Source organism: Motacilla alba, chromosome 8, assembly GCF_015832195.1.
Source record: "Motacilla alba alba isolate MOTALB_02 chromosome 8, Motacilla_alba_V1.0_pri, whole genome shotgun sequence".
Lineage (NCBI taxonomy): Eukaryota > Metazoa > Chordata > Aves > Passeriformes > Motacillidae > Motacilla > Motacilla alba.
The window spans coordinates 8,895,207-8,918,474 of record NC_052023.1 but is presented as its reverse complement, the minus strand read 5'-3'; the positions used below and the strand labels follow the sequence as shown (position 1 = coordinate 8,918,474).

The following is a 23,268-nucleotide window of genomic DNA, read 5'->3' as shown; positions in this document are numbered from 1 at the left end:
CCCCTGTCTGCTGGGTAAGGAAAGAGTTTGAAATAGGGGCTCGTGTCCATAAAGGTCGGAACAGAAGGCATGCACATAGAGCTGAGCTTGCGAGGAATCATACATTAGGCATTTCCTAACTTAAAAGCACTTGGCTTTGCATTGTAAACAACATTCTTTTAACATAGGAAATAACATTTAAAAAAAAATAAAGAAAAAGAGCTTTTAAATAAATGTCTGCAACGTAGGTTGTTGCAGCTGGACCTAACGTATTCCTCAGCAAGGCTTGGACTGGCCTTTCCTCACTGCTCCAGAGGCTTCTGCCCAAAAAATTCCAGGAGTAACGGTCTGGGATGGAAGCAGAGAGCTGCTCTCCTGCAAGGGGAGAGGAGGTGTGTGTGGCTTTTGCAGCTGGACAGTGGATGCCAACCCCGTGCTCTGCACATGAGTGTCCGGGGTGGACACATCTGCACCTGGAGAGTGCCCGGGGATGGATGAGGGGGTGGGCACGGGGCGGGGGGGTGAGGGAAAGGGCACGCCACAGCGAGCTGTGCTGAATTGCTGCTTTGGCAGACAGCACCGGGCCAGCTCTTTAGAAAGTTCACGTTCAGTTATTGTTTTGACAGGCTGCCAGAGTTTTCCTGAGGAATGCAGGCAGCAGAAGGGAAATGGTGATTTTCAAACTTTTTTTTTTATAACTCAGCCAAACCAGAATGGAATTTCATGGGAAAAGTGAAAGGTACATCTCTAGCCTCGGGGCATCGTCGCTGCCAAGTTTCAGGGTCTGGCTGCAAACAATGGAGGTGTCGGAGCATCTCCAAAGCGATGCACCCTTGCACGCACTCACATGTGCTCACGCACACTCGCACACACGCTGGAAGCATCTTCTCTAATGGTGACTGCTCGCAGAAAACTGACATTAACCCGCAGCGCTTTACAAAGAGTATGCGTGGTGTAACAGCAGGCGACAAAGCAGCTGATGGAAGGTTTGCGGCTTGGGAGGACATTTCGGTGCTCTCCCCACCCCAGTCCTGGCGTGCAGCCAGCCATGGGGGCACCGCTGCTCTCCACATGCTCTTCACTAGGTCAGTCCCGGAGCCACGGGGTGTTCTTGCAGGTCTCCCTACCCCTAGGGAGGGCAGGAGGTCGTAAGCTCCCCTCCTCCTCCTCCTCGTCCTCCACGGAGGGAGGAGAGCAGCCGGTGAGCCGGGCTCTAGCGCTGCAGCACCCCGGGGTCTGCGGGGCTGTGGAGCCGGGCTGGGGAACTGCCAGTTACCTTATATTTTCCAGTACACTAATTTCTCTTGTCATCTTGCCAGTGACAAACAGAGAGAGTTAAACAGAGCAATCCATTAAAGAAGCAGCCTGACAGACCGATTGTTAAGGGTTTCAGCGATCCCCATTTACACTGGCTTGAAAAAAATTTTGCCTCAAGCAGCTCCAATTACAGAATTATCGGACCACACTCTGGTCCCTTTGTGCACTTCGCATCTCTGTCATCGTTCCAGGCCTCTCTCTATTTTGTTGCTTGGAAATGGTGAGCAAAATGGAAGGAGACTTGTAACAAATTCAGAGAAATTAGAGGGGGGATAAAAGAGAGAGAGAGAAAAGCTCCTTCCCTGATTCTTATGTCCTAAACCAGGACACTTTTAAAATGTAACACTCTACAGGAATTGAAAATATTTTTCACTTCCTCTATTCATTGCTTTAATGCATTGGAACTACTTGCTTAAATTCCGCCCCCCCAAGGAATGTACAATAACCACTCTGTAAATTCCTCAGGTCTGATTTTAAGAGGTACTGTAGAACTTTATTCATGGAGGAAAGAAATAATCCCAATACCTTCCTGCAGTAACTCTTTTTAATAAACATGGCAGTGTATGTTTTGATCCCAGCCAGTGATGCAAGCAGGAGGAAGAGGAAATCAACATCACCTCTAGGAAAAGTGAGGTCTCAGCCCTGCTCTGTTGACATCCCACTTGGTGACCTTCAGGCTGGATTGCCAGCATGGGTTTGAAGGTGGCACCATTCCCGGTAAGAGGAATTCTGAAAAGCCCAGAGAATTTTCACTTCCGCAAAGCAAAGCCTGAACTCTGTAGATTTGTTATTATTATGAAAAAAAAAAACCAGCACAATCGTTTCCCTACCCTAGGATGCAAAGCTGAAGGGTTTCCTAACCCTTCACCTTTGTCTGAGTAAAGCACGGCCCCCATCATGCAGCAGTTATGTGACATGGACATTATGCCCCCAACCCAGTGTGGCGTCACCTGTTTATCTTCCAGCAAAGTCTTCCATTCCTGGCCTCCCAAACAATTTTACCATCTCTCTGCCAGTATTATTCTGGTAGCAGTACCCTCATAAGTCCACAACATATAAGAATCTCCTCCCTTTCCCTGCAGTGGAGATCATCTGGTTTTGGAGGGAGGGATAGTGAACACAGCCACCCCTGGGCAATGCTGGAGGAGGCTGAGATCAACCTTCAGTCCTAATGCACCAGGGAATGCTGGCTTCCCTCTGGCCCAAAAGAGAAGGCCGTTTCTCATGGCTGAGTCCCCAGTCCTGCCATGCAGCTCCTTTGCCCCCATCCCTTTCCCTGGGATTTGGTGGAACTGACCTATCAATTTCTCTGTGTCTAGGGAACCTCACTGCAGCACATCCATACTTAGAGCTCTGCACAGCTGCAGGAACAGAGACTTCCCACCCCAGATTTTGGGTGGAGATGGAAAACAGGAGAAAAACTCCCATAACACACCAGGGAGCTCTCGGGGGTATTGAAAAGTCCTCTCATTTTTTATTAATCACTTAGGCCAAGAACTCAAGTGTCGGCAGTGTGTTGGCCAGGGTTGTTTTCCTTGCAGTTATCCACATGCAATTCATGCCTTGGAAAATGACCCATTTACCATCATGCATTGTTGCTTAGCTACACGCGCTTTCCCTCTAAGTTTTCCCAAATGGAAACATGGCTCTATTTGCTTTGGAGATCATTTTCCCTGGCTTTCTCTGCTTTACAGTAAATAAGCATAAGAAGAAGAACCTCTGAATGCTGAGTGGAGAAATAAAACAAACAGCGCGGTGTAGGGTGAGCACTTAAAATCCGGCATGTGAATGCAATGCCTTCCTTTTCCAGCCAAGGTGATGGGCAGGGAGGGTTTGAGCAAAGGCAACTTGCAGGTCAGATTCATTAAGACCTTTTTTTGTCTGTCATTTGCATAAAGGTTCTTTCACTGCTGAAGATTTCCAAACAATTTGGTTGAATAATTCTGGGTTCCCAAGAGAAGAGTATTATTTCCCTGGAGGACAGGTGGGACTTAGGGACCCTGAGAACTCACTCTGTGTCTCTGCTGCCATGCCTGCCTTGTGGAATCCTAGGTGTCCTCTAGAAACATGCAGGAAAACACCTCCCTTATATCTGCAAACCAGCACACTACTTCATGCCACAAGACAAGACTTTATCCATCAAACCCCAAAATTTCTCACGTTCAGTAAGTCCTGACTACACTCTCATAGTGCATGATGGGCACAGGCTGGCAGATCAGCCACTGCAGCATCAAGTTCAGCTTCCAGCCCACCAGGTAAATCTTTGGGCCATTTGCTGGAATCCTGAGCCCACCAGTGTCTACACTGCACAGATGTCCTCAAAATATGCAACAAATTCACAGATTTTGGAAAGCACGAGCTTCACAGCCCATGGACAGAGGGACTGCCTGGCACATGTTCGGCCACGTCCCTGGGATCACTGGTCTTGCTTAGTATGTGCCTTAAGGCTGAGTTGGTGCTTGTGTCCAGAATTTCCAGATGTCCAGCAGTTCATCTGTTCCTCAAGGATCAGACAAAAACTTGCAGCATCTTCAGATTTTACTAAGGACAAAGCTTTTGGGTAAAAAGGCAGCCAAGTGTCTCTCACAACACATGGATTAGTAGAGAACTCAGTGGAAAACCTTTTGTTTCCTGGTGCCATGAATGTGCTGGACATGAGCTCTTTGTGCAGAGTAGACACAGCCGTCAGCTGCCAGAGCTCCCAGGAGCAGGACGCTCTGAAGGGTGAGCTCTGCCCTGCCTTCTGCTGACAAAGCAGAAAATGCATATTGTCTCTGAACAGAAAAAGGGGGGAAACAAAGTAAATCATGTGATGCTGGTTACCAGGCCAAAACACTGAACTGAGGTTTAATACAACAGTTTCCAGGGTGCCAGAAAGTGAAGAGGGATATTGTGCCTATGCAAATGCCGGCCGGTGGGTTGACACATCTCAAACACTGTGCTCTCTGAGAGCTGCCAGCACCTGAAGAAGCACCTTTACTCCCCTGTCGCTGGGAAGCTCTTATCTTGCTTTGACCAAGCATACACAATAGAGCTTTGTTTTGGGTGATACCTCCCAGATGAACGGCCTCTTGGAAGTGCTTTGAGGAATTAAATGAGTGAAAACAGTAGGAGAGGGAGGGGAAGGGGAGAAAAACTCGCTGCTGCACTATGGGGGGTGAAGTCGGTGGATACGAAACCCACTAAATAAGGATCTATGGGATCTGGGATCTATGTCAGACTGAAAGAAGCAAATGTGTGACCCGGCTCCCTACCACCAGAGACACTTCATGACAATGTCTCAGTCCCAAAGTGGGAATCCACTTCACTGTCCCCTGTGTCCCTGCAGCAAGGGTGGGGATGTTGTTGCTTGTAGGTCCAGGCTGTTGCCCAGGTCTGTGGTGCTCCAGCCCCCAGCTCCCCACACACCCAGCTCAGGCACCTCATCCTCATGGTATGGCCTCCTGGCCCCATCTCTACAGTGGGTGTGTTTCAGCACAGGCATTTTGGGGAGCCCAGCAGGTGATGGTATCTGACAGTGTGTGTCCCTTTGCCATTGCATTTCTGCAGCTGAGGCCAAATCCTGCTTCTTGCAATCCCTTCTGGTCTTTTTGGTTGATGGGAGATGCCAGGTCTTTTTTGCCCTGGGCAAAGGATCACTCTGGCTCAGTGCAGGCTGGGCACCTGCCTTAGGTCCTGGAGCTGAATCAGGCCAAGGGCAGTTTTCACGAATGGAAATCCCCCTGGTTTTATTGTCTTTGAAGCCTGGAAACACCTGCCTGTTGCTCAGGGAAACAAGGCAGGCAGGATAAGGGTCTGGCAGCACCTCCCCTTTGTTCTGTGTCCTTCCTGGGCACCCTTTGGAGCCCAACCCTGCCAGCACCCTGCGCCCCCCATGGTTGGTTAGGAGCTGGCCGTGTGAAAATCAAACATCAAAGGGCTCTTCCAGCAAGGGCTATTTCCACATCAAATGCCTACCTCCAGTCCTGAGCCATTGGGGAGAGAACTCTTCATAAAAGGAGAGGGAAGATTAATATTATTTTTCAAAAGTATAATGGGAGGTTTCCACTCCCCAAGCACTTCAGAGTTGGTTTTTGCACAAAGCTAGAATAATTTCAACCCCAAAGGAAAAAGAAAAATACATAAGAGGAGGTTAAAAATGCCTGAAAAAATAGTTGGTCTGAATAGAAATGTTCAGGTCACTGTCACTTCAGGGGCTGGAAGAGGCTGCTGCTGGGAGAGCCTGACTTTCCATAGGAATGCATGTCCTCCATCCTCACTCTCAGAGCAGCAGGCTTGTTCTGGATGCCTGCTTGAGCATGGGGAAGCGGGGAGAGCCAAGGACAGGCTGTCAGAATTGGTGAGAAGAGGAAGGAGAGGACAAGGGGTAGAGAAGATGCTGGAAGCACTCTGTTGGGCAAGTGGAACAGGAAAAGCCCGCTGTGAAGTGCAGCCCTCCATGAGACTCTGCGAGAGAAAGGCGGCACGAATCCGGCCGAGCGACGGGCTGGCAGCGTGCCTGGAGCATGGCATAACTCTGCCTTGGAAAGGCACCTGCAGCCTCAGCATCTTCCTCTCACAAACATGCCACAGCATCACGGGGGAACCACAGTCCTGCAGCCTGACAGCCAGTTTCTGCTCTGTGAGCATGAGCCATTGGGCCAGACGGGTGTATGAACAATTATTTGATCATTTCCATTGCAGGAACCGACTTGACAAATACCTCCGATTCACAAGCTCGCAGTCTGCTTCTGAAAAACCAGACCAGGAGCAAGCTTCCACCCTGGAAAATCCCTTGCCTGTGTCTGCTGTGCATCCTTTCCCATGCTGGGAAAGGTTGGGCCAAATGCAGAAGGCACCACAGAGCTGGCAGAACTGCTCTGGGGCAATGTCCCCAGGCTGGTGGGTCAGGGGCGGCAGGGCTTAGCCCCTGGGACGTGGTCTGTCCTTGGGTGACTTAGTGCCTTGCTTGTTTTCTGCTTCTTGGTCATTCAATATAATGAAATTTTGCTAGTGTGTACCTCACTTTCCTCTGGACTTGGAGTACAGATGTGGAGCAAAGTGTGGGACAGTCCTTGCAGCTCCAAGCCTCACAGTCTCAAGTGACAAGCACCCCTCAGTGATTTTCACTTAAAAGCAGGATAGGAAGAAAATACTTGTGGATAAGAAAATGCAACATATGCTCCTGAGGGCTCAGGAAAACTCTGTTGGTTAAGCCAAATCCTGCCTTTTCCCAGTGCTTGAAGTTACCCATCCGTGAAGAGGGCTGGAGCAGGCATCTTCACCCCATAAATCCCACTTAAGCCCTAAAGAAAATGCTTAGTGGTGCTTCAGGTTCATCTGCTGGCCGCCACAGGGACAAAGGCTTCACACTGTCCCAAGCAAGCAGAAAAATCCCCCAGTCCCTCTGCTGGAGATCGGCCAGAGGGCGGAGATGGGAGAAAGCAGCAGAAGAGGGTGGTTGGGCAGCAGTTTGTGGGACTGTGCTGGCATCACCGTGTGGCCCAGTATCCTTCCTCACCAGCTTTCCTGTGCACCTGGAGCCAAAGCAGGGGGCTGATGGCAATGCCTCTCCCCTCCCCCAGACGCTGCCTGTTACCAGGAAGGTGGGGGAGCCCTGGGACAGTGGCTCCGCGCTGATGCCGGGGTGTGACACGCAGCGGGTCACTGCTGGGAAAGCCAAGGGGAGCTCTGGAAACAGGAGACGCCTGCGGCAGACGCCGGTGCCGGTAGGACACGGCCGGTTTGCTGCCTGTGCACTGCCCAAAACAACTAGCTGAGATTTACCGTAAGCGGCAGCCAGGCCGTCCATAGCTTGTGGTGAACATACCAGCCCGGCCTGCAGAAAGGGCTGCGGAAGCCAAGCTGGCCCCGTGCCCAGCAGGCTGGAGGAGGGGAGCGGGGGGGCTCTGCAGCCCTGCCCAGCACAGCACCCTCAGCCCCGCAGGCTCTGCCTGCTGCAGGCCCCAGAGCCTCGTTCGGGAACACACGAGGTGGATTTTCTCCTGCCAGGTGCTTTCTGCTCCCAGCGTAAGGAGGAGGTGATGCTGTGGATGGAGCCCCCCTGTATGATTCTGCTGCCGTGGCACTGGGGCAGCTGGAGGAACGCAGGGAATTCCTGACTGTGCAGAGGTCCCCTATAAGCGGCACCGCAAAGGGACTCGGAGGCCGGGCTGGGTGCCGCTGGCTGGCAGCCAGCTCATCCCTGGGGCACTTGGGGCCACGGCGGAGCCGGGAAACCCCCCGGCTGCGCCCAGCTTCCGGCCTTTGTGAGCGAGCCGGTGGCGGGGCGGTGGCAGTGGGATGGCTGCCATCGTGTCATCCTGGCCCGGGCCGCCATGGTGGCTCGCATGTGCCTGCAGCTCGAGAGGTGCTGCCGGATGGCGGGACACCGTGCAAGGTCTGGCCGAGGGGACTCGCCGTCCCCTCCCACGCAGCTGTGCTGGGAGGGAAATTCCGACACTGCCGGCTTCCCAGAAGTCAGGGGAGGTTTCATCCCTGGCTCTGCTGTCTCAGCTCACGCGTCTTTCCCAGCTCAGGATGTGACCCTGGCATGCGAGGCTTAGTGCCAGCGGTGTGGGGCGAGACCGAGGGTGGGCAGCCTGTCGGGTCAGGCTCTGTGGAGCCAGCCACAGAGCTCCAGCCCTTCTCCTGGCTGCTCTCCCAGTCAGACTGTCTTTGCTGGTGGGTCCCCTACAGCGCCACGTGCTGCCCAGTGCCAGCCAGCTCAGTGACATCAGCACGTGCCATGTCCCTGTCCCCTTGCCCCAAAGCCTCGCACCAAAATCCCCTGTTGAGGCACCCTGGCCCCGGCAGTGTTGGGGTCACTGTGCTGGGGGTCCTGTAGGGGTGTACTGCAGGGCCAAGGACCAGGAGTTTTGTCTCTCCCCTTCCTGGCATGGATGCAAAGCATCCTGTGAGGGAATGCCCATCAAGGGAGGGATTCTGCTTGGCAGAGATCTCTGTGGCATGAGCCACAGGACTGGTGCCATAGGTGTCCCAGGCTCTGAGGATCAATGGGCCTGGCCCTGTGCAGGCAGTGGAGAATGTGTCTGCTCCAGGGTGGGATGGGGGAGTCAGGGGACACTGGCCATGTGTCAGGTGACACTGGGTGTCGGGAGCATGACTGTATCCTACAGCAGCCATCCCAACCTTCCCCAGCCACCCAGCGCTGGCTATGGATATTTTCTGTTCTTACAAGAAATCCAGCTAAAAACAAGGGACTGTTCTAACCAGGTGACTCCTCCAGAGCTTTTTCCTCGGCTCTGTGTTTAAGTAGCGGTGATTTTTGCTCAAGAATGCCCAAATCTTTGCTCTGCATAGGCTCTGATTTTGAGCTCCCAAGGACTGAAGGGCTCCTGGCACCTTCCCATCCCCTGCCTGTCCTGACTGCAGGGCCTGTTGCCAGAAAAAAAACTGAGCCTGGGACTTAAATGTCTGGCCCAAACCTGATGTGCCTGAGAAGGAGGAGCACTGACCCTGACCCGCGCAGCCCTCCAGCACCAGCTCGGGCTTAACTCTCTCCTCTGCAGGAAGATTTGAAGCCTTCCAGTTAAATCCGGGAAGGAGTTAGCAAGTCTTTGTGGCAGGCGGATTAGAGGCAGAGGTAAATGCTCCTGCTAAGTGTAATCTGGCTGGTTAAAAGCTCAGCTCAGCCTCTATCCCAGCATTGTCCTTGCTTCTTCTAAATACAACAGGCAATTCTGCAAGCACAGACTTTTCCTATTGCCACGCAAGGGAGTGGTGAGAACCTGTTGTTCTACCCTTCTCCCCAGGATATCATCAGGATTTATTACCAACCCCCAGTGCCCTCCTTTCTCTGGGATGGGTTGGACATTGGCAGCCTCTGATCCTGCGGGTGCAGCAGGAGGGGGATTACAGCTCATGGGGCCACAGGTCAGGGCAGGTAAAGGCAGCAGAAGCTCCTGATGCTGGGGAAATGGGACTGAGGGCAGAGCCAAAGCCCTCTTTCTCCCCACAAGCCAGGGGTTCCTCCAATCCCATGCCCTGGGTAGTCCTCTGGATGGGATAGGGCAGCAGCTGTGAAGGGATAGGGACTGGGAGGCTAGGAGTTCTGCTCACTGTGGACTATATAGCAACTCAAAACAGAAAAGAAAAATGATCACAACCGTGTAAAAATAGTTTACACTTACTTGGTTCTCTCTGAAAACTTCTGGAGCTGGTGGCCCTAAGGGGGGACAAGAGGGTGGCAGGAGCCACTGGCCATGTGGCAGAAGCATCTGTATCCCTACAGTTCCCTGCAGGTGACAGGACTCCCTGGGCAATACTAGCCAGGACCCTGTGTGCCAACGCCAGGAGTTTGTGGGTGCCCTGGAGAGAGTCCCTTACTCCCACAAATGGAGGGTGCACAGATGACCTCTTCCAGGGGATTATGGCTGAAGTGGGGGGCTTTCATGGGAAGCATGAGCAGGCAGGGATCAGGGTCTTACCAGGATTAAGGTATTTTCCATGCATTTAAACTAGTTGTCACGAACCCAGACCTGACCCAGAGCACGGCACCTGAGGGACAGGGGAGAAGAGGGGGGAGAAGCCCATGCCCACCCCAAAACCCACCCCAGGCCTTGCAGGGAACAGGGGGAAGTTGGTCACAGAGGCTTGGAAGCCCCCAAAGCCCCAGAGATGATCTCTGGTCCCCAGTTTACAGAGGTGAGCAGGTGCTGCACAACCCCAGTGAGGTGCCTGCTGATGGAGGAGAGCTTGAGAGGTTCAGGGGGGACAGCAGCAAGTCCCAGGGAGACAGCAGAGCCCTGTGCCCTCTCTGGGACCAGGACAGAGGGGTCCATTGTGGGAAATGTGAGAGCTGGGTGGCTCCAGGAGCTTGGTAACCTTAATCCTCCCTTGGATTAATGCTTAGGGGAGCTGGGGACAGTGTTTAAACCTGCCAGAGTGAGCCCTCGTGCTGAGCCCAGCCCTGTAGTGGGGTTGGAGGGTGACAGGGTGAGGACAAGAAGAGGTGCAGGTAGTCCTGTGGCCTGGTCTGACATGCAGCCTCAGATTTTGTGGGCTTGTTCCTGGGCTCTGCGCTCCCTGGGAGCAAAGGGATGGGCAGTGTGACAGGGTCGCTTCTGGCTACGCTGCTTGGCTCTGAGAGGCTGCTGCTGCTCTGGCTCTGCACGGCCACTGCAGGCTGCACCCCTTGAGCCTGGCCAAGGTGGAAACCATCTGCCCTTGGAAGGGTACTCTTCTGGGGGAATGTGTGCCTGTAATGAAGTCTCTGGGATGAAATCCGTCTCAGGATAAACTGGCTTCCCTGGGGCTGAGCTTTCAGCCTGGCTCAGAGGAGCAGTGTGAGGATGCCAGGGATGCTCAGACAGCCCATGTTCCTGCCCACACAGACCCCAAACTGAGCCTAGACCCCAGCAGAGGACCCCCTAGCTTGTGGCATTAGGAGCCACCCTCCTCTGTAGCCACTGGGCATGCTGGGGGGCTTGCAAGGCCATGCAGGGGCTGATCTGTTCCGGCCCCAGCTCTTCCTCTCAAGCACCTGGTTCCAGCCTACCACACCAGGTCACTGTGCCCAGCCCCAGCTGAGCAGGAAATGCCACATGGATACCCTTAGAGGAGGTTCCCACCCCTGGCAGTGTGGGTACAGCTCTCTCATAGCATCCCCTGGTCCTAGCTCTCTACCAGGGACCTGGCTTCAGCATGAAGGCCTCCCTGGACCCCAAGCAGCAGTTACACCTCCTCCAGCACTCCAAAGGCTTGGTCCCTCATGGGAATCCCCTGTCCTGTGCCTAGTCCAGACCATGGCTCTATGCTGCCCAAGCCTGCTGCCAGTCCCAGGGAGCTGCCACAGGACATTGTCACGCATCCTAATGTGGTCAGTGTCACCTTGGGTGTGTCCCTGGCAGAATGGGACTGGCCTTGCAGGGGCTGCAGGTGCTGTGTGCCTGTCCCCTGGGGCAGTGAGGCAGGATGGGATGTACTGTCCTAAGTGGCATCTTAACTAGATCTGATCCAGTCTTGCAAAGCCACAGCGCCTTCAATTCCCTTAGCGCTCCAAATCTGCTACTGTGCATCTAAGCGGATTATTTTAAATACCCCATGATGGACTGCTCCTTTGTAATATAAACCAGCCTCATGTGTCCCATTCCCCTCCTATTTGCTGTTATTTAGCTGCAGCTGTGACATCTAGAAGTCTCCCCAGCTCCCCCTGCTCCCTAGGAAACATGCCTTGTACCAGCCCCTTCCCCAAATCCTCTCTCCCCTGTGCTGCTGGATCCTGGGGATGCTCCCTCCACACAGCCTTTAAGCTCTTGGTGTGAGTGGTGGCTGTGGGATGTGCTGCCCCAGAGCTGCTTCATCTCTACACAGAGCTGAGCCCTGCGCCAGCATCACCCCCACCTGCACCTCGGGACCAGGCCATGCCTCAGCTGCTTTCAGCCAGAGAGGGCCATGCAGGAGCCCTTTTGGGTAGGTTTTGCCAGTTTTCAGGTTTTTCCTCGAGCTGACTGGCTCTGACACCTCAGTCCTGCAATGAATTCAGCCAAGAGAGAATATCCTGCCTCTCATTCCCACTGGAGGGGGGTTTGGGGGAGCGCAGGGGCTGTCCCGGAGCCCACCCAGCCCCACTCTCAGCAATGGCAAAGAAGCTGCCACTTTTCCAAGCGCTTCCCTTTGGGGCTTGTCTGATTAATGAGCTTGTTATTTCCAAACTGTTTGAAATCGTGTTTATTTTATCTGCCGCTGGATTCCTCTGACTCAGGGCTCATCGTTAACTGCCAAAGATGAGTGACAGATCCCGCTAATTACAGCTAATGATGGCCTTAAAGGATCTCTGCACACACACATGTGTTTGTGTGCACACATGCCAAGGGCCATTTATAATTTAAAGTGGGGAGAGTCGTTAGCATAAACCATGCCTGGATTAATTGCAGAGAGCAGCCTCTCCAGGGAGGATGCTCACCATGAGGTTGTGGTTGCAAGCACTGGATGCTGAGGACAGCACAGGCGTCCTGGGCAGTGGCAGCGTGGTCCTGAGCTGAGTTCCAGCCTCAGAGACACCAAATCAAATCCACCACACCGGAAGTGTTTGGCACAGAGCAGTTGAGAGGGACCAGAGGACACCAGTATGTGGCACTGGAGCCATGCAGGGCTGATGTGAGCTGGTGTCCAGCCCCTGGAAGAGCTCTGTGGGGTGTTTTCCAATTGTGAGGAGGACCGTGCCCAAGAGACCCAGTTCTGCCCCAGCTTCTGTAGGAACAGGCAACTGGAGGAATGGGAGACATTTTTTATGGCTTTACTGAGGATAAATCTGCAGGAGCACCAACCCCTTACAAGACTCTAGAAACCTCACCCAGGGGGCTGGGGTTAGCAGTGCTCACTGCCTCGGACGTGCTCTTCCCTCTTCAGTCCCTGAGTAATCCAGCCCTGATGTGGTGACTTTGCTTTTATGTTTCTCCCCAGGAGGAAAAGAGAGAAGATGGAGACAATGAGGCTTTCTCTGCCCCTGGGCTGGAAAATGCAGAATGAGAAGCAGTGGCTGCAGGATCTCCCGGCCAGCACCCTGCCAAGGAGATGGGCAGAGTGGGCACATGCCATGGACAGCCTGACCGGGGGCTTCCACAACCTTCCATAACCCTCCACAGTGAGGTCTGTTCCGAGCCCTTCCCTAAATCAGCTCTCCATTTGCCTGGGCTGACTTTCATCCACCCCTGTGAAGAGGGCACACAGGGACAGACCCATGTGTCCCCTGACTCCATCTCCTCATCCTTCCCCTCCTTGGGGGTCCTAGTGATGCCCTTGCCCCTCCCCCTGTCCTGCCATCTCATGGAAGAGGTATCCAGAAGGAAACCAAAAGCTGTTCCAGATGGCAGAAAGGCTCAACAGAGCAGAACAACTGTTCCCCAGCCCTTATATTTCTGCAAACCAAATCCACCTTTCTTGGAAAAATGTAATTCAAGCTCCTCAGTCTTCCTTGGAGCTGGTGAGCAGCAAGAGCAAAGTGCCAGCATTGGCTCCCTGGGGAGGGGAAGTGCCATCCTGCAGAGTGCTTCTATATTGGTCTCTGCCATGAGCACGTCTAAATTGGAAGTGATGGCAGCAGCAAGCGCCAGGATGCCGAGATGGACTCCGAGGCCTGCACAAAGGGATTTCAGGGGCTGGTTGTGCTTGGCCTGGGGGATGCCTGCCAGCACAGGACACTGCAGTTCTAATCCCACTAAAAGCTAGGTGGGAACAACTTGGACAAAGGCTTTTGTCTTTCTTGCTGAAAAGACCAGATTCCCGTCAAGACTGATGGCTTGTGAATTTGTCTAGGATCTCTTGAATCGTTCTGGTCCCCAAAACACTCAGGTTTTTCTTTCTGAAACAGCCTAATGTTCAATTTAGGGCTCTTGCAGAAGCAGCTGTCAGAAGCTGCGGAGCAGAGCTTCCTTCAGACATGTGCAGCCACTTAGTGGTTGTCACTGCTCCTGAAACTGCCCAGGGAGGCTGTTTGGTCAGGGCCAGCTCTCACTTGTGCTTTTTTCATTACCAAATTCCTGTCACTGTCCTCCAATCCTTGTTCACACAGGGGTCCTGGGGGCTTGTGCTCTCCTGACCCCATTCTCCCCCCGGCATAGTTTCCTTGCCATGGTTCCCCATTGGCATTTTACAAAGCCTTCTCCAAGCCACCTTCCTTATAGCTTTAAACCCCACTGTAGCAGGGTCAGGAGGTTATAGGAAAGATGCTCTGGAGGAGCCACAGGCTGGGAACACAGGCAGGACTGTCGTGGAAGTGAGAGCAGTGCCAGCCATGCTGGGCACCCACTTCACCACGCTCAGCACCATTTTGCCACAGACACAGAACTCTGGTGGCATTGGTGACCTTGGGGACATCAATTTGCAGAGTCCATGTCTATGGTACATGGAGCTGTACAGCCCATGGGAAATGGGTAGCTTTGAGGTCCCAGGGCAACTTTGGGGTGTGCAGAGCTGAGCAGTCACCCCCAAGCCCAGCTGATGTTTTTCCCTCTGTGCTGTGGCCAGGGAGGGTCAGAGCCGTGTGAGGTGTGGGGCACATGGCCGGGCAGGCCACCACGAGGCACCACGCTACAAGCTGCTTGCTGAGCAGCGTGCTGAACCCTGCCCAAACAGCCCCTGTGATCACCATCACCCAGTGAGAGAGCCCAACTGCAAAGAAAACAGGGAAGCAGCTGAAAAAATAAAGTGTTGCCATGGCACTGTGCGCGCCAGGTCGGAAATTTGGGATGGTGCCGAAGCACAGCCTTGGATGTTCCTCCTGCCCCAGGGTTGAAGAGCCAACACAGAGTGGAGAAACAAGTGCCAGGAGCCAGAGGGAAGACACCCTCCTGATGGCACCAGGGATGGGCAGTCAGGGCTTATGGGTCCTCCAGATACTTGGGAAGAGCCAGGGATGCTGCAGCCACATCTGTGTGGCATGAGGTGAAATGATCTAGCCCTTGTTCTCTGTCTCCTGAACGTGAAACAGTGCCAGGCTGCTGAGTGAGGTGCCAGCCTCTGTGAGTACCTCAGCCCTTTCACCACCTGTAACCCTCCCCAAATGCAAGAAGTACCCAAAAGATGGAGAAATCTGCCTAACCAAAGAGCAGCCACAAGTTCCCAGAGACAGTCCCATGGGGCAGTAACTTTTTTGAGTTGAAAGATGAGCAGAGACTAACTGAGCAGACACAGCTTTGCTGGGAGGACTGGAAGGTGATGCAGCCTCAAAATCAGAATCAGAGGCAATGCCTGCCTCACAGCCCTGCACATACAACTGTCACACTGAGACCACCAAACTCCTGCACCTCTGCCCCGTGCCTCTGGTTATCTCCAGCAGCGGCTGGCCTGGGGCAGGACAGGTCATGGCTCTGCTCCTGGCCCTGCGGGTGTGGGCAGGGTGTGGGTGGAAGCAGCAGTCCCTGCCCTATCTGCCAGCCTCTGGGATTAGCTGTGCACATCGGAGCAGCTCTAGCAGTGCCTGGGTAAGAACAGATAGACACAGATAAGGCAACCTGAATCCTGGGGAAGGCAAGCCAGCTTCATTAATCCCCATGCATCCAGGCTCTGACTGGAAGATGCTATCATCCCCTTTCTCTCCCCAGCAACTTCTATGTGGCTGTCAGTCCTGCCTCACGCAAGGACAAAACCCGCTGCTTGCATGGGTGGCCCCTCTCTCCCAGAGCTGCTAAGTGGCTCCCATGGGGACACTGCTGGTACAGGGGGACAGGGATGCACAACCCACACAGGGTTAGAGCTGGTAGAGGTGTCCACAATGTGGGACACCACAGCCGGTACAGAGAGCTATGGATGGGGCAGGGGTGTGCAGCCAGGATGGAGACCGCCAACAGTATGAGGAACACAGCCAAGATGGAGACCCAGGTGGCATGGGGACACATGCAAGGGGACTCTGTAGAGCCCTGGGACATATTAATGCTTCAGGACAAAGGATGACCTGCAGTGCCACCCACTCCTGTAATGGCTCAGGGTCATCCCCACATCCCTCCCCAGGCTCCGGCTCTCCAGCTGCAGCGAGCAGGAAGGTTCAGCACTGTGCAGGACCATGGAGGGAGAGGAGCCCTGCCAAGTCCCTGCTGTGTCCCCATCGTTGTCATGCTGCAGGCTGCACGGTGTCGGGCGCAGCACGGCACTCCCCATCCCGTTAGCGCTGGCATGAAAGTGCCGCCACTGCGGCAGCTGGGCCTGGCCACGATCCCCACTTCCAGGTAAACAGATGAAACAAGCGGCTCAAATTCCCTCCCCGCCCCGGCATTCCCGGCCACACAGACCCACCATTCAGCCCTGCCACACCAAACAAACCTCCAGTGTTTGGGAGAGGGCTCCTGCTCCCGGCGGAGCACCGTGGGGGGGGACGCGCTGCGGCCGGGCAGTTGACACCTGGCCAGGCTGGAGCGGGGCCAGTGGGCACAGAAAGAGATGCTGTGTTTTTGGCCATATCCTGCCATGCTGGGGCAGGGGCAGAAAGGACCCCTTGTGTGCATGGGACCCAGGGATGCCCCCATGGCTTGGCTGCAAACAGGGTCCCATGAGGCTGTGTGGGCACCAGTGGCTCCTTGGAGTGGGAGCCCAAAGGGGTGAGGGAGTCAGAGGTAGGGATCCCTGCTGCCATCCAGAAGATTTGCAAAAAGTCACAAAAGCAGTGGGGACCATTCACCACATGCAAGTGGTGGCAGAGGCAGGAGCAGGAGGCAGCTTTCCCTGTGCATCACCTTGCCAATTACAAAGATGAGAGAAGAGTGCCAGCTCCTGCCCCTTGGGCTCTTCTCCTCCAACCTCCCAAATCTCTCCTCAGATTTTCCTTGGCTAGGGGTCCATCCTGCAGCACATCCTGGGGTGCTCTGGCCATGGACAGGGCTCAGAGGGATGCTCATCCCTCCAGGGAGCCTGACACCGAGCTGAGCACATCCCTGCCTCACCTATGGCAGTTACTGTGGGGCCAGGCTGAAATGAACAGGGGAAGGCAGAAGGCAGAGCCTTGATGCTCCAGCATGCCAGCTGTTCCTTCTGCTGCCTCCATCATCCAAAAGAAGCCATCAGTGCTGTTCCCAGGGACATTTTTCCCTCCTCCATGCCTGGCACCTTCCTCCCTTGCTGTCCCTGAGAAGGTGGTTTTCCTCCCCAAGGAGTGCAGGGAAAGCATTTTCCACCGCGGCAGATGAAAATGGATTCCAATCCAATTTTACCCGAGTACCACTTCAGTGATTTTGATGGAGCTGCTCTGGATGGGTGCTGGTTGGAGCCAGAGGACAGCTGTCGTGGCTCCATAGACCAGGGGTTTCTTATCTGTGTCACCTTTGATTACTGTAATTGAAATCCTGCTCTGATCTGAGCCGTGCCCGAACGTTTGTGCTGCCTGTACGGCTCTCGGCTCGAACAGCAAAATGACGTTAATAGATTTTAAAGCCAGGCAAGGCCTGTAAGAGCATTTCTGCCTGACCTCCTGGATGGCAGCCGACAGCCACCACTTACCCCAGTCCCGAGCTCCGCTGCTGGCACAGCCCTGTCATCCCCCTGTGACTCATTTTCCCTCCTGGAAGCCCAAATCCTGCCTTTCCCCAGAGCTGCTCATGTGTCTGTGTTGGGTAGCCTGCCTCCTCCCACCACTTTGGAGCAGAGCCAGCGTGCTCTCGAGGGAGGCAGGGTCCAGGGGTGCTGCTGGGATCACAGTGGGATCAGCTTCCCTACTCTAGCATGAAATTCCCCATGGGAAGCATTGTCCTTTTCTGGCATCTCCTGGCCAAAAGGGCAGCAGGGGGACCTGCTGCCAGGCAGGAAGCAGGGGATGGAAATGCCACTGCACAGTCAGAGATGCTCCTGGCTTTGGTGCCAAGCTGGACAATCGGCTGTGGCTGGTGGCGTGGCTGGCGCTTTGTCACCCTCCTCATCTTCTGTTGTGCAGCTGCCCATGGTGTTTAGCCAGAGCCGCTGCGGCAGAAAGGGTGACGCCAGCCCAGACAGCGTCTGAGGGCAGGAGCTGGGAGGACACGCGCACTGGCACACACATTCCCGCAGTCTGGCTTGGCCAGCAGCCGGCACAGGGAGCGAGCCAGCCCTCACCATTGTGGGACAGCAAACCTCGTGGCTCCCTCTGGGTCGGTGAGGTTTTGCTCAGCCAGCCTGGCCTCTGGGAGCTGCCCTCTGGAACAGACAGAGGTGTCCCAGGTTCAGAGTTCCATCCCAAGAGGATGGAATGCAAATGCCGAGGGCCAAACCCTCCCCGTGCCAGACAGTCACCCCGAACCCCCAGGTTTTTCACGCTGGCAGCTTTTCTCATGACCATACAGCTGAGAGCCGGTCAGCTCTCTGTGTGCTGACACAGCAACCTGGCCTGGCACCGATCTGACAGAGCCATCCCAAAACTTCATGTGCTGGCCAAAGGGAAAGCAGGCTGGCCAGACAGCAGGGCACTCCAGCATCCCACCCCCGGCACACGGTCTCCCCCTGGATCCTGGCTGGCCGAGCAGCAGTTTCCTCTCACGCTGGTGGGTCATGGCCCGGCAGAACACACAATGCTTGGGGTTATCCAGGCCTTATCAGCTCTGGCCACACAGTGCAGGCAGGAAAAGGGCTTCAATCCCGGCCGAGCCCTGTTTCCGTCAGAAGCCATTCCCTCTGTCATGGGGGAGGGCTGGAGCATGCCGTGCTTTTGACATGGGGACCAGTGGAGCTGGGCTGCAGGGAGAGCAGGACCACAGGGCTCTCATGCTGTACCCCAAAAGCATTGCCAGGCTCTCTCCTTTGTGCTGGGAAAGCTGCCTGTCTCCGAGCAGTGCAGCTGCTCCTGCCCCAACTTTATACACCAGAGCTGGTGAGTCCCAGGAAAAGGGATGCCATTAGGGCATACAGCAGAGGTCTGGGCTGGCTGAGACATCCTTTGCTGGGGGTCACTGCTCCCCATCCCAGGGAGGCGTTCCAGAGCTCTGACATGCCAGGAAAATGCCTGCTCAGAGCTGTACAGGCAACCTGAGAAATTCCACAGCAAAGGTCACCAATGCCAGCCACAGAGGGGAAACTGAGGCATGAGGAGATAACATCTTTCCCAGGGGTGCTGCAGCCTCTTAAAGCTGACTGGAGGAAGAGGACTGTGGCACAGGATCTCTCTTAGTTCCTCAGCCCAAACCCACAGGATCAGGGAGTGCCCGGCCCCTGCTCCTCCAAACCGTGCAGCAGCACACACGGGTGGAAAGGGGAGGCACCGGCAAAGGCTGGGCTTGCTGCGGTCCCCTCCCGTTCCATGATTAATTGAACACAGGCTAAAATTAGCTGTGGAGGCAGCACCCCTGGGGTCTCCCAGCAGCATCCCACTGCCCGCCGGCTGCCTGCAAGTGGGTCAGGCTGCAGCTCCCTCCCAGCTGGGCACCCTGGGTGCTTGGGGGACCCCCATGCTCTGCTGAAGGTGGGAGCATCGCTCCTGGCTCCATGGCACAGCTCTGCACCTCTCACCTCCCCGCTGCCGCCCTTCTCGGAGGCTTTTCCCGCTCTGCATTCACCGGGCAGGGCTGCGTTATGAGGAGCAGCTGGGAAGGCACAAGGCTGCCTTTTGGGATGGCAGGAGTGTGGATCCCCGTCATGTTCCTCCCCATGCCTTCAGGGATCTGTTATTTTTAGCCACTCTCCCTACCTCATGTTGCTAGCTCGGCTCTGGCTCTTTTTCCTCCCCTTCCCCAGTGTTAATTTGTTTTCTCAGTATTATTTGCAGATTTGGGGAGGCAGAACGAGGTGTTTTGGCACAGGGGACCACTCAGCCATGGCTTCTTCATGCTGCTCTCCACCCAGGGCTTTGGTTGGATTTTCTCCTGCCTATTTTTAACCCACACCAGCAGCTCCGAGGGGATGAAACACCAAGGGCTGATGGAAATTTGAGGTTCCCTGTGGCCCATGTGCCAAGCTAGGTGGGAGGATGCTCATGGTTGTGCAGGGGGGCTCCCGGGGAGGCAGGGCAGCACCTGGACACAGCCCCCAGCTGCACCCTCTGTGCTGGATTCCATACAATGCCTCCTGCTCCCTCCTGACCCCCTGCACATCCGAGCCTGCAACCTCCCCCGTGCCACATCAGCTGGGGAGAGCAGGGAGGCTGGGCTTTTCCCTTGGATCCAGAAGAAAGCAAACAGGGAAAAAGTTAATTAAAAACTTCAAAGCCAGATCCTTCTAATTTGGCTTAACACGGCAGTCCTGCTCAGCATTGATGCTGTCCCAGGTGCCTGCTGGGGCTTGGGCTGGGAAGTCCCCAGAGTGTCACATCACAGGATGTTCACGGGATTGTCACCCACCACTGCCACCACTGCAGCCCTGCTGAGCACTGGGGGTGAGGTGCCACGGAGCTAAGCTCGAGTCTGGGCACCTGGGCACCAACCTTTCCAGGGACTGGATGTTGAAGCCACTTGAAGGGTGATTCCATGGGGAGGCTGTTCCTCAGTTTCCCCATGGAGCAGGGCTGCCAAACCTGCTTGTTGGAAAGATGTTTTCAAGGCACCTGGAGTGGTGCTGATCCCCACATGCTGGCATGATACCACTGCCCCACGTGAAGCAGGGCAGGGCTGGGGCTCCCTGGGGGGAAGCAGGGGGTGTCTGCCTCAGCAGGGCCCAGCAAAACAGTGGCCCTTGTCCTAGGGTGAGGACCTGGCACCACTGGTCCTGACCCCTTGAGCCACTGCTCTGAAGGAGGTAGGGGACATCTTCCTTGCCCAGTTCTCACTCCTTTCTCCAAAAGGAGCCAAAAATCCTCTTGTTTTTTCCAGAAAGCTACGTCACAGGACAGCGATGCTCCTGCCCAAGCGCTCTGCTGCCTTGCTCTGCCTCCTGCCCCCGCTTTTGGGTTTTTTTGGTGGTGGGTTGAGAGTTTTTTTTCAGAACTTTTGGCTGCATGGTGAGTAAAGGCATCCTGCTGTGTGAGGGCTAACGGCTTGTTGGAGAGATAATAAAGCAAAGGGGAGTAAATTAAAGTGACTATAAATAGCACCAGGAGAGGAAAAGGAGATGAAGTCATCTTCCTTCAGCTGAGCTGGTATTTGCATCACTCCTTCCCTTTGCCTTCCCCTGCCCCCTCACCCTGCTCGGGAAACAGTCATTCCCAGACACTGGGATCCTGCTGTGAGCTCTCTATGCCCCCCTGGGCCCCCATGAGGCTGAGAAATGTCCCCCTGGGGTGTCTGCCCTGTGCTGGGGACTCGCTGGAGAGCACAGTGAGGTGGCCTGAATGCAGTCACTTGCCCCCAAGCTCCGTGGCAGCTTCCCCATGGATCTGTGGCATTGCCCTGTGCAAACCAGAGCATGGCCCTATGCAAACCAGTGCCTCCAGCATGACCCCAGTGCTGTATCCCAGGAATAGCTTTCAGGAGCCATCACAACCCGTTTTCTCCTTTGCAGCTCATAAAACGGGCAGCTAAAGAGACCCCTAGGAGCAGCGCCTGGAGGAAGGGATGCTGCAAACCCAACAACAGCAAGTTCACCCAGAGAAGCCCCTCCAGGAACCAAATTCAATAATTCACATTTTTATTCTTTAAGATTTTAACATCTAAGACTCAAAAACTCCTCCATCAGTCCCAGGACACATAGGAGAGTGAGGATCCTGGCCCTGCAGGGGCCTCCCTGGAATCAGCAGAGAGCTTCAGATCTCTCCCCAAACCTCTCCATGCCAAGGAGGCCACTGTCCTTGCAGCCCCAAGCAGCCCCAAGCCCCCCAGCTGCCCCTCACATGAGGTATATTTACATGAGTCAGAATGAGGTCACACCACGGTTTCCTTATGTCAGCTACCAACTCATATTCCTGTGCTATGCACACACACCCGCCGTGTTATTGCAGGGTATTTATAGCTATTTTACATGTATAATTATAAAACCACAACTCCACACACGCACAAAAATAATCCCGGTGCCGGGATGCAGGGGAGTGGGGCCAGGCTGATGGGAGCAGGAGCAGGACCTGGACCGCACCGCTAATAATAATTCTTTGCACTTTATATATAGCCCTTTTCATCCACAGCTCTCAAAATCGCTTTGCAGGCATTTAATTAAGCTTCCCAACATCCTAATGTGATGACAGCCAAGTAATAATATCCTTGCTTTTAGGTACAAAGAGAGGGGAGGTGGCAGGGCTTGCCTGAAGTCCCACAGCGAGTCCAGGTGTCCTGTGTCCTGCCCCACACTTGTGGGATGACCACAGGGGAGATTTTGACTCAGAAAGGGGATGAGGACCTCAAGATCCTGCCCAACCCCTCTGCTCAGTTCGGGGTGGTGACACAGATGACATTGCAAAGTCTGGGGACGGCAGCAGTGACCCCAGGGACTGCTGGGCTGCAGCTGCCCATCAGCTGGATCAGCAGGTGGAAGAGACAGATGCATCCTGACAAACTCATGGGTGTGAGCTTGGGGGAGAGCAATAAATGAGATGACAGGTCTGAAAGGGCTGATTTATGAGGAATATTAAGAGTCGTAATCCAGCCTGGCCTGGCTATCCCCCAGGGAGGCAGGGTGGTGACAAGGACCGAGCGACATCACAAACCAACAGGATTCACTGGGGCCAGCGCCAACATATTCTCCAAGCAGGAAGGCTGGAAGCAATTGTGCCTCTCAGGCATCCAGGCAGCTCAGTGTGGGGGAATAGATGGGTCTCAGTGACAGCCTGGAGATGGGATCCCACAAGAATGGGTCTCTGTGGTCCTCAGGGTCTGAGGTTTGTGCTCCCCTGAGCACCCTCTGTCCCTCCCCTGTACATCCCTACTTGGGATGTACATGTAGCAGCTGCCCCCATCCTTGGAGTGCTGCAGAGAGCACAGGGAGCATGGGCTTCAGTTCTGGACACTGATGGGATCACCAGCTGCCACCCAGCAAGAGGGACACGGCAAGAGAAGGTGGCCAGCAGAGCAAAAGAGCGAGGAGATGCTGGAGACAAACACTGGTGTTGGCAATGAAAGGGGCAGGACTGCAGCCCTGGGGGTGATGCTGGTTAACACCTGCAGAAAAAGCCACTCTCCTGACTGCTGCCCATGCATGGAGAGGTGGGGGAAGTAGCTCATCCCCACCCTGGAGATGCTCTGTGGGGAAAGTAGCAGTGGATGCAGCGTGATTCTGCACACATGGGGACTAAATACAAGTCAAAAATCATAAACCCTGATTGGCTCCTGTAGCAAGTACCATCCTGCCATTTTATGGTGATGCTGCTATTTTTTCCTCCCAGATTATATCCAGATCCCTGCTCTCCAAAACAAGCTGTACATGAACCACCCACCAAGAACCTCCAGCTCATACCAAGCCCCCAAAGTGGGGGACCAGAACCTGTTTGTATCACAAACCCAGGGACCAGAGAGCAATGACAGAGACACGAAGCCAGAAAACAGCTGCAAACCTTCTGAGGGGCTGCAAAGAAATGGCCCCAAATCAGTGTCTCTGAGGAGAAAGGAGAGACAGAAATGGGGCAGGAAGCCAGCACAGCCTGGGCATTACCACAGGGACAGAAGCACCTTCTCATCACTGAAACTGCCCCATGGCTCGCTGCTGTCACTGCTCTGAATG

General features: G+C 54.7%; 1 protein-coding gene across 1 annotated transcript in view; it reads right to left on the bottom strand.

The window, feature by feature from the left end:
- LOC119703738 (phosphatidylinositol 3-kinase regulatory subunit gamma) overlaps positions 1-23,268 on the bottom strand; it is a 77,956-nt gene that overhangs the window by 37,236 nt on the left and 17,452 nt on the right. The gene's annotated exons all lie outside the window — the stretch shown is intronic.